The sequence below is a fragment of the Akebia trifoliata genome, chromosome 2 (assembly GCF_017979445.1).
Source record: "Akebia trifoliata isolate Shusen 1 chromosome 2, ASM1797944v1, whole genome shotgun sequence".
Lineage (NCBI taxonomy): Eukaryota > Viridiplantae > Streptophyta > Magnoliopsida > Ranunculales > Lardizabalaceae > Akebia > Akebia trifoliata.
In genome coordinates this window covers 7,646,891-7,657,658 of record NC_141376.1, presented here as the reverse complement: position 1 = coordinate 7,657,658, position 10,768 = coordinate 7,646,891, and the positions used below count along the sequence as shown (strand labels likewise).

At 37.3% G+C, this 10,768-nt stretch overlaps 1 pseudogene across 1 annotated transcript; it reads right to left on the bottom strand.

Annotated features, from left to right (window-relative positions):
• Window positions 1-731: 731 nt before the first annotated feature.
• On the bottom strand, window positions 732-8,207 carry LOC147409254 (E3 ubiquitin-protein ligase APD2-like; annotated as a pseudogene). Its single transcript, XR_015170429.1, has 7 exons — window positions 7,935-8,207; window positions 7,737-7,833; window positions 7,541-7,612; window positions 1,780-2,018; window positions 1,619-1,688; window positions 978-1,260; window positions 732-901 (listed from the first exon to the last, which is right to left on the bottom strand). The product of XR_015170429.1 is annotated as an E3 ubiquitin-protein ligase APD2-like (transcript).
• Between the last annotated feature and the right edge of the window lie 2,561 nt (window positions 8,208-10,768).

The following is a 10,768-nucleotide window of genomic DNA, read 5'->3' as shown; positions in this document are numbered from 1 at the left end:
TTCCCATACCCTTTCACGTTCGGATGTGTGATGTGAGGTCCAATCTTGAGGTTATTTCAGCATTATTCTTACCAATATTAGGATCTCGCTCATGTGGTTGTCTACCAAGGATTTGAGATCGCACCTTGGATGCAAAAAAAAAATTAGGGATTAAGCTATAGAGCATGTGAAGGTACCTTGACCTTGGTGGCCCAGCTTCTTGTGTATACAATTTTCACCACATTTGTCGGAGTGTCAGAATTGGGGACATACCTCTTTTTGGCTGGATGAGGAACACCCCAGTTTCCTTAGAACAAAGGAGCTAGCAATTGGGAGGAGTAGCTCAACCTAGTAAGTCTGGCCAAGCTGCATGCTCTTATATGAGCCTTAGTAGCTTGGCCTAATGTCTAAGGCCGAGCTATATTGATGTCGTAATAACTCTAAACTTATGCATGGTGTAACTTTTGATCTAGGTATCTGTTTGGTTATTATCATTTGATATTTTTGGTTGTCTCAGGTAGAATTTTGATCAGTCGAGAAGTAATCATCCATCCCTAAAACTATCATCCCCAAGTAATAAAAGTGCCTAAATCACTTAAGTCTCGCTCCTGCAAACTAAGATCGTCACTCAACTGATCGAAGATGAAAATAATATTGATTCAGGGTCTCATTGCAACCACTTTTCATCGTGTTCTTGGCTTAGTCAAATAATGCATAATCACACACAATCTAAACACTAGAAGCTCCTTAACTCACTCAAATCTCATAAATTTCTCATTCAAATAACAAATCCATGATTTCCAAAACAAGTATTTATGAACTATGATCAGCCTTACTATACATCTAAGGACTAATCAATTTTCTTACCTTGTGAATAAGCCTTCGACAGATCGGACATACCTTGTTCTCCCCATAAAAAATTCTGCAAAACCATCCTAGTGAGATACCTAAGTGACTAAAATATTAACCTTAAATAATTTCCAACACTTTGCATATACCTTTGAGCACATTCATAGCAAGTAGCACAGTGACCACAAGGAACAAAGAAACAATTGCGTGGTTCGTCATAACAAATCACACATATCTTCCCATCATACAAATCCTCAGAAGAGCTACACATCCCTGACTCTGTATCTTCTTCACTTGTTCCATAAGTAAATTGAATCGTCTTCCATGGTATTAATGGGTCGGACTCGGTCACTATTACCTCATCTTGGTGCATCTGGCCTTCACATGCTCCAAGGTACTTCAAGATCAGAAATATAACAACCATAATAGTTCCTACACGTAGAAACAACATAACTCCCGCATGACTAAGACATTATCAGTACAAAAAAGACTTTAAACATCAATTTTTAAACAATGACTATAGGAGTGATGTCTATACTTCTAATGAAAAATGCGCATAAAATGGGGTTTTAGACATCGGTTTTTTTTTTCCAAAATCAATGTTCATAATAAACCAATGTCTAAATTACCGCACAATTAGTGCGATCCCTCCAACCGCAAAAACTGCACTTTAAATGTCACTTTAAAAAAGTGACATCTAAAATCTTTTTTGTAGTAGTTAAGACCCAAGATTTCTTGTAATTAGTATAATCAAAAGGAGAAAATCAAGTGTAATTTGTGGATAATGTACCTAAAATTGCAACGTAAGTGACCAAACGAGCCACGAAGGAAAATTCGATAGACCATTCATTGAGATCTCCCTGAAATTAATTAAGAATAAATTTACCGTGAAGCTCATTTTCTTTTGGTTAAATGGAAAAAATACATGTATGGGGATTGAGATCGATTTACATTGTTTGGCGTGCATAGGATGAAAAATTGGGTATTGGGGAAGAAACGCTTGAGTTAACATAATCCGTTAATTGTCAAACACTTACTCTTTGCCTTGTTAATATCATACATCATCAACAAAACACTTACATTCAATGCCATTATAATGTTTCTTGGGTTCATGTTCACTACACCAACATAATAACTGTTGTCTTCTTCCATTAAGTACTCAGCTTGTCCATTACTTGAAAATAAATCTTACATGTTGGAATTGAACTATATGGAGATACTCTTATTTTCATTAGATATGGAGGAGAATATTAGTAGTAATTGTAGATGTGTTTTTTTGCTTTACCTCGAGATCTCCCTTAAAAACTCTTAACTCGGTGGGTAGCCTATTGTAAGACCACTCCGACGATCAAGTTAGAATTAGTGCCAATCTATTAAACAATTCTTAGATAATATTTTTTTTTCTAACCTTTGACATGAGTTGCAACCTTATATTTATAGGGGTTCCGATTAATGGATTCCCAAGATTTTCTCAGTGATTTCTCTCAGTGTTGTTACATTTGCTCTCTAACCTAACTGTTGTAGGAGTTGCTACAACTACCCTGACAGGTCTGGGGCAGTTGCAACCAATCTATCAGGTTGTGAGTTGTCACATCTGTCCTGTCAGTGATAGAGCTATCACGCCTGTCACGTCAACCCTAAGTAACCCGACTTGTATTTTAAGCTCGATACATTTTTCACATAATTCGGTGGGTCGATAATTATTTCTCTCAGTTGCCACGTGTCAATAGGTTCGAGAATTATCCTCCACAATACCCCCTCTCGTGGTCTTGGATCTATATCCGAGGTCCTGAGATACATATAAAAGTTGACATATGGCAAACTTCAATTGGGTGTTGTTTTGTCCTAGCTTATTAATTGCGCTGACTTATGACGTCCAACTGTACACGTTTCAAGGGCAGTGGATGTTATGATTGCCCTCGTGAAGTGTGCTCTCGGCCATTGATGTAAGCAGTGCATTTATGCATCGTCTACACGTGGCACCTTACAAATGATCAATTGCGCACCCGTGTTCATACTATTTGATTTGTTTTTCCTTTCTCTCATTCTGTCTGTGCTTTTGTACAATCTTTCAAACTTGGCTCCAGCGAAGGCACTATGAATTTTCCAAGTTCTTCCAAGGTCTTCGACAATTTCTTTAAAGGTTAGAGGTCAAGGCCCCCCTCCCCTCTCCTCTAAAACCTATTCTTTTGCTTTTTAGCATTCACTATGGCCAGGGGGAGTCTTATTCCCCTACTCACCCTCCACTGGATGTAGTCAGGAGTACTTTTGCTATCCTTGACAATATAGGTATGTCCTACGCGGATGAACCCTCAACATCCCGAGATTTCTCCCCAGGTACCACCGTTGTACACTGGGGACAACTCAAATCAGGCCTCCGAGTTCCTTTAAGTAGGTTAACTCCAGAGGTACTAAACTTTTATCGAAGGGCCCCCAACCAGATGAGCTAGAACTTCTTCCGCCTAATTCATGCTCTCAAGCAAATGAATGAACAACTGAAAGAAGGCCACCAGCTTAGGCTTCCTAACATCAGGGCACAGTTATCCTTGAAGAGGTGCTCAAATAGGCAAGGTTTCTTTTACCTTTCAAAGAGGATAGGGAAGCCATCCCCTATTGAACCCCTCGACTCGAACAATAAATGGTTCTTATTTCTGATTGAGTTAACTAGTCGATGGGAAAGTGCTCCAAGGGACAAGCTTCCCCCTCTTGCCTTCCACTCCTTCAATCACCAAGATGGGTACACCTGCTCTTCCTTCTTTTGACGTCCCTCTGATTAATGAGTTTCATATTTCCCTCTTTTTTTCTATATATATTCTAACTTTTCGCTCTCTAATGTTGCAGACCTAAGGAAAGACACCAGCGCAGGGGACTCGGTAGTACTCACCCACCTTCTGTCCAACTCAACGTTGTACCACCACGCTACTGAACCCTTTCTCCCTTCCAATCGACCTTACCGTTCCAACCCCGAACCCCAGGACATGGCCCTGTATTCTAATTGCCCAACCCCCACCATGGACTCCAACTTTAAGGAAGACATGTTGGAGGTGCCGCTAGCCGACCTCAAGGATGAAAAAAAAAGGAAAAGAACCATTAACCTCTCTTCAAAAGGCTCCGGAAGGGATCCGACCCAACCCTTGAAGGTGGCCCCTATTTCTACCTAATCTTCACCTCTGCCCGTCGCAGTTGGCACCAGCCTGAACCCTGCCGAGCCATCCCAAGCTTCGACCTCGTCAGTTAAGACCGGTCAACAAAGGGAAAATATTCCTCATCCATCTCCATTGATGGTCAACCCAAAAGTGGGTGTCTAATCAGTTATGAACCATGACTCTGCGATATTCGACCCATGGGTAGCGCATGCAATCTTCGAGGCGTCGGCCCTCTCAAGGGACTTGGTAATTACAAACTAAGGCTTCTCCGAGGATTCGATGAAGTTTTTTATTGATATTTTTCGGGCTTTAACTATGATAAGACTTTTTCTTTTTACGACTCCTTTTGTTTTACTTTCTTCAAGGTTTTAAAGCTTGTTGTTTCTTTTTATAAATAATTTCGTTAATACGTCGAGCTCTAACACTTGCCTGAATAAATTTCCTCTTTAGGTGCAACATGTTGTGGCCAAGCTCGGCTATGTTAGGGATGCGGCAATGAATGACCACCACAAACAGAATGTCAAGCCAAAAAGTTTCAATTGGAGATGGATGTTACTACGGCTAATTCCCTGAGGTTCCAGGCCAGGCTAGACAACACACAATCTGAGTTGGAGAAGAATAAGAATCATTTGGCGCTGGCTGAAAGAGAAGTTGCCTCTTTCAAGGAGCTTATCAAAGTTAAGGACTTGGAGAGAGAAAAGACATTGGAAGAACAGCTTGCTTCTCTGCAGGCTTAGTTTGATGCCTTAGAGACTGCTTGGGAGAAAACCTATAATAAGTTCAAGGCCAAACTAAAGATGGTAGAGATGTTTGAGAAGAATAACGCAGCTCTTCCCAAGCACATCTTTAAACAGACAACCATGTCGATCATTGAGCAAGCTTCCGATGATGCCAATGCCGTTTGTTCCATTAGTCAGGGAGAATTTTTTAAAATTCAATGATTTAACACCGTCAGTGAGAATTCGCGCTCAAGGACCTGACAACTTTTAGTTCGGGGAGAGTTCTACCCTCAAGGATTCGAACGTCTTGACGAATTGTTAAATCAGGCTGCAAAATGAATTGTCACTAGTTTTGGCATTCGGATATCGCACTATCTACTAAAATAGATTTGATATCTAGTTTGTTTCAACCCTCTCCTAAAAAAAGGCATCTGTAGACACCCCATTTTCACATTTCCCTAATTAATCAACTCGTCAACCCAATTGCAACGATTTCCAATGATGAATGAATATTCTAATGTTTTTTATTTGTTACTAGATATATTTTAGAAATTCAGATGAATTATCTCAAGCGAACAATACTTTAGTAACTACACTACGTTAGGAAAATATGACTCAAAAATATAGAAATCATCATTTTGAAATAAAAAAGAAGTTTTACGAGAAAAATCAGTAAAAAATAACCAAATTACTAAAATACCCCTAATATCAAAATATCAATAGAATATACATTACGCTTAGAAAAATCCTTTAGAACACATAAAACAACAAACTATAATCAAATAAATTATTTCGTCAATTTTCATAAAATTTGATAAAATTATGAAAATACCCCTCATAGGGTTCACGATCATTTCACACTAAAAACTCATAAATGACACAAACTGATACTTCCATTGAATTCCTTACGAAAAATCAATTTCAAAGTATCCCAAAATATTGAAAAACGATTTTGCAACGCAAAAACCCTCTTTGAGGGTAAAATTATAATTTGTCAACCCTAAAAATTCAAAATTGATAATTAAAACATTAACTAACGTAAAGTGAAATCTTAATAAATTGAATTAAAAATTTTAAATAATTAAAACCAATCAATTAAGCCTATGGGCCAAATATTAAGTAGTTGCCCATTCAAATAGGAGCCCACCTGACGTTTATTAAAAGACCCCTCCATCTGGGAGTCCAAAGAATTAAATATTTAAGTAGGTGGGTTCTCCAAAAAAACTTAAAAAATATTCTTTCATTGTACGTAAGAATTAAAATCCTGATTTAAAATTCTAATTCAAAATCTTAAATAATCTTATCTTAAAGAGACTTAGTCAAACTAAAAAGCTCCTAAAAAATTCTATAAATAGGAATCTCCACAACCCAATCTCGTAGGTCAAGAGAAACTCTGAGAAAAAGATGTCAAAAAATACCCCCCAGCCTTCCCAACATCCTAAATTTGAAATCTCAACTCCCTACCTAACATCCAAACCCCAGTTTTTTCTCTAAAAATATCCAAAAACCCTCCAAAAAATATTCAAAAAAAAAAATACTTAAATCTAGGAAGAGGATATCTCATCTTAGAGATCAGAAGTGGATCTAGTAACGAATAAAAAGTATGAAAACTCATACGAGGACGCTCTCCACCAGCTCTAAGGAAACCAGTTGTCGCAATCATCTGGGTATGTTAGGTTTTTATTTTATTTTTTTAGGTCGTTTTTAGCAATGTAATAATTTTTGGAAAAAGTAGAGATCGGCGTTTGCCGGGTAGAATCGGTGCCTAACACCTTCCAATCCCGTAACGTGATCCCTGGACCTTTTCTTTTCGTAGATTAGTAAATTTTTTCGATTTTAAGTCATGTTTTGGTTCCTATACCATAAAACTAAGTGGCGACTCCAAAACCTAAAAAAGTGGATATGTGTTTTTAGTAGCTTGTTGTAAGACCACTCTGACAATCAAGTTAGAATTAATACCGAGTTATTAAAGAGTTCTCAGAGGAGATTTTTTTTAACCTTTGACATGAGTTGCAACCTAATATTTATAGGGGTCCTGATTGATGGATTTCCCAAGATATTCTTAGTGATTTCTCTCAGAGTTGTTGCACCTGCCCTCTAACCTAACAGTTGTAGGAGTTGCTACAACTGCCTTGATAGGTCTGAGGCAGTTGCAACCGATCTGTCAGGCTGTTAGTTGTCACATATGTCCTGTCAGTGATAGCGTTGTCACGCCTGTCACGTCAGCCCTAAGTGACATGACCTATATTTAAGCTCATACATTTTCTACATAAGCCGGTGGATCGGTAATTATTTCTCTCGGTTGTCATGTGTCAATAGGTCCAAGAATTACCCTCCACAGTAGCCAATAAAATGATAAGATGAGGGTTTATTAAGATTAAACAACCTACAAAAAGATGCTGAAAGAAACAATTGAAGGTTTAAAACAAATTATGTTTACCTGTTTAAAACAAATTATTTGCTCAATTTGAAGATTGAAATTTCACTTATCCATATAGAACTTGACTTTTACCAATCAGCATAGAAGCAATGACAGTTATGCCTTATCTTCTTAAATATTGGGGTCAGCAAAAAGAATCCTATTTCACTATTGGATTGGCTTAACTTGACTTTTCTCCAATAACATAAGCTAAAACTTTTTAAGGATTCAGGAGAGTTGGTTTTGAATTGGGAAACCTGTGGTTTTATGAGTTAGGGCTGTAATTGTTTTCATACATAGTGAAACTCTCTCATCCGATAACATAGGCGTAGCCGAACTACGTAAATCTTGTGCTTCTTGATTGTTTTTGTGTTAGTTTCACCGTATACCAAGTGATAATCAATTTTTTTAATAAGTAGAATTTTTACCATTTGTTGGAATGTGGATTGCGTGGGAATTCGTAGAATTTGATGGCTGCACTGTTACGTAATTCTGCTCACCTGTAATATTACCATATATAGAATTTCATCATCCATTAGAACCATGCTTCAGGTTAATTCTGTTAGATACCCACCCCACCAAATTCAAAAAAAAAAAAAAAAGAGACAGAGAAACTCACACTACCTTTAAAGAAATCCACCATGACATTATAGAAATTGCTAGTATTTAATGTCCAAGCTGTTAAGATCCTCGACCCTTTGTTCAACCATAGTGAAAATCCCTGAAAATAGTAGGAATTCAAGCTCTACAGCATTCCAATTTTCAACCATTTTGAACCAAGAAACAGAAAGAAAACAAGATGAAAAATCTTTCAAATATTACCCGTGGACGATAGGTTCCAACAAGCAGATACTTGGATATATTCCAATTAGTTCTCAAGCTCAATTCCGGCTTCTCCGAAAGCCCATAAAGGAATAGCCCTTTCTTTGCTTCGTCTCTAACCTGAATTTGCTCTACAAAGATTGAACTAGCCTTCAATAGACATGACGAGTTCGGTCCTAGCACCAAATGAGAATTACCATGGTACCCATATCGGAGAGACAACAACGAAGCTGCAAGAATCGATAGTTGAAAAATTCTTGTTTCAGGTTTGAAAGATTATTCAAGCAGTACAGACCAGAAATTAGAGGAAGTGTTAAATTATATGCCACATATCCATAGTGTCAAGGGGACGAGTAAGCGAGGCCATGTGTCTTGGCACCCATGGGAATAGCTTGGCAATGGAGATGCCAAAGTTGCTCTGTTCATGGCACTACTATGGCTAAGTGATGAGTGGAGGAGGATAAGATTGGAGAGATGAAGTGTGGAGGGCTAAAATCAGGAAGAAGAAGAGTAGTTGAGGGGATTTTAGTTTTGGGGAATTGGGCGGGTAAGTAAATTGTGGGTTTTTGAATGGTAGGTTAGGTTGGTAGTTTTGGCTTTGTTTGCACCCGGAAAAAGTGATAAGTTGGCACACATCGTCTCCTTTACATAATAGGTGGTCCTTTATATTTTCAAAATAATGACACACCTTTCGACGGTTTGATGACATACCCTTGACCTCGATCTTGTCATTCAGACTACTGAAAAATGATTCCAATGCCCTCCTCGTCGCCATCATCATGTTTTTCACGAGGTTGAAGTGGACTGATATATATGGGAAAATACCCAAGGGCTTTAAGGTCATTTTTCTTTAGTGTAAAAGAGAAGAACAATGTCAAGGGGTGGCATCAAAATTTTCTTTTTTCCAATAAAAGGGCTAAATTCAACCGAACTTGATGTTGACTTGACTCTTTTTTTTCATAGTGTACCAATGATTTAAGGGGGAAAATATTTCGTGGGGATTCAATACAACTGATCCTAGAAAAACTTGTACCAAACCCATGTGCTTTAAATCTTATTGAAGATCAGAAATATCCCAAGGAGTAATATTGATCCTGTACTTCATGAGTTGGGCTATTTCTTGAAGGAATTGAATTGGGGAATCTGATTCGTTTAGTCGACCAAATTTTTGGGATAAGGCATGTATGATGGTACTTAAATTTTCATCTATGTCATGTTCAATTCAAAAACGTGTAATTTCTTGATTGTCCAACATTCAACTTAATGAAGTATAATTGGTCTTATTGTTATATTATAAAAAATAAAAAATAAAAAATAATTGGGATGCATCCATCACATAGATCACCACACTCTAATTGTATGAACATCATTCTCAACCTCTTTTAACGGACATTAGAATCGAGATAATAGAAATAATTGATTCAAAGTATGTTAGGACTATAAATTTTTTGTGTCCTTTGCTTTGTAGAGCATGTCATTACAAAAGTTGAATTTCAGATATTATATATTGGTATTTATTTGTGGGTACAAAGTAGAGGTAGAGGCCCCTTCCTCTTTGTCTAATTTAGGGTTTATTGCTCATTGCTTCATTATTGGGGGGCATACTATGTAAATCAGATAATCAAATTAGTATAATTTTCTTTTAAAAAATAAGGGCTTCAATGAAGGAAAATTGTATGCCTTTTCCTTCAAATATGTTCATATTTATGTGGGGAGTGTTAGAAGACCCTAAGGAGAACCAAACATTTTTCAATATATGGGATAGAAATTTCGAAATGGGCTGATTTTTTGTGAGGATGATCTTTTCACCATAGTGATCCTCCTCACAAAAAATCAGCCCATTCTAAAACTTCCAACCCTAACTTGCAAGTTGAAGAATTGTGGACCGTCAATTATTTGTAAACTTTTTTTTATGGGACTAGAAATTTCATTACGGACTGTTTTTTTTTTTTTTTTTTTTGTGATACAAATAATTGACGATCCACAATTCTTCAACTTGCAAATTTGGGTTAGAAGTTTTAGAATGGATTGAAAAAATCAGCTCATTCTAAAACTTTTAGTCCAAATATTGAAAAATGTTTGGCTGTCTTTAGGGCTTCCGAACACTTCTCTATTTATATAATTCAGATAACTTGGACATGTTAGACAATTTGTAGAAATTGTACTTAGGATGCTGAACAGTGGTGGAGCCAGGATTTTCTTGTAGTGGGGGCAAATTATAATTAGTTGTATAGTTGAAGAACTTAAATGGAAGAAGGTGAGGGTGTGGGGGTAAAAATTGGTGGAAGATGAGTTTGTGGGGGTAAATGGGGAGAATGTTAGGGAGTGGGGACAAATGGGAAATGTAATTAGTTGAAAATATAGGGGTGTCTCAAAGTTCTCTGGGGACAATTGCCCCCACCAGCTCCTTACTAGCTCCACCCCTGATGTTGAATATGTCCAGTTTGACACATTTCAATATAATATCAACATCAACCACCCAATGTCAAAGTCACAAGGTTGTTCATTAGCATGCTAGGGCACAAGTTTTGAGAGGGTTAACAATCCCAGCAAGATCAACCATTCATGTTAATGTGAGGCCACTACCTGTCAACATTTCAATATGGATATTTGAAGTGATGCTAACACCATCTATTGGTGAGTCCGCCCTTTCCTCTCTCGAGAGGAGACCTTTACCTCCATGATTTTCTTCTCTAATCCCCAAGTATTTATAAAGTAATGTTTGAATTTAATGAATAAAAATAATTAGTTGCATAATCCTACAATATTGTGAGATATTTTTACTTATAGAAAAATCAATATGGGATTTCACAAAATTCAATATGACCAATCCC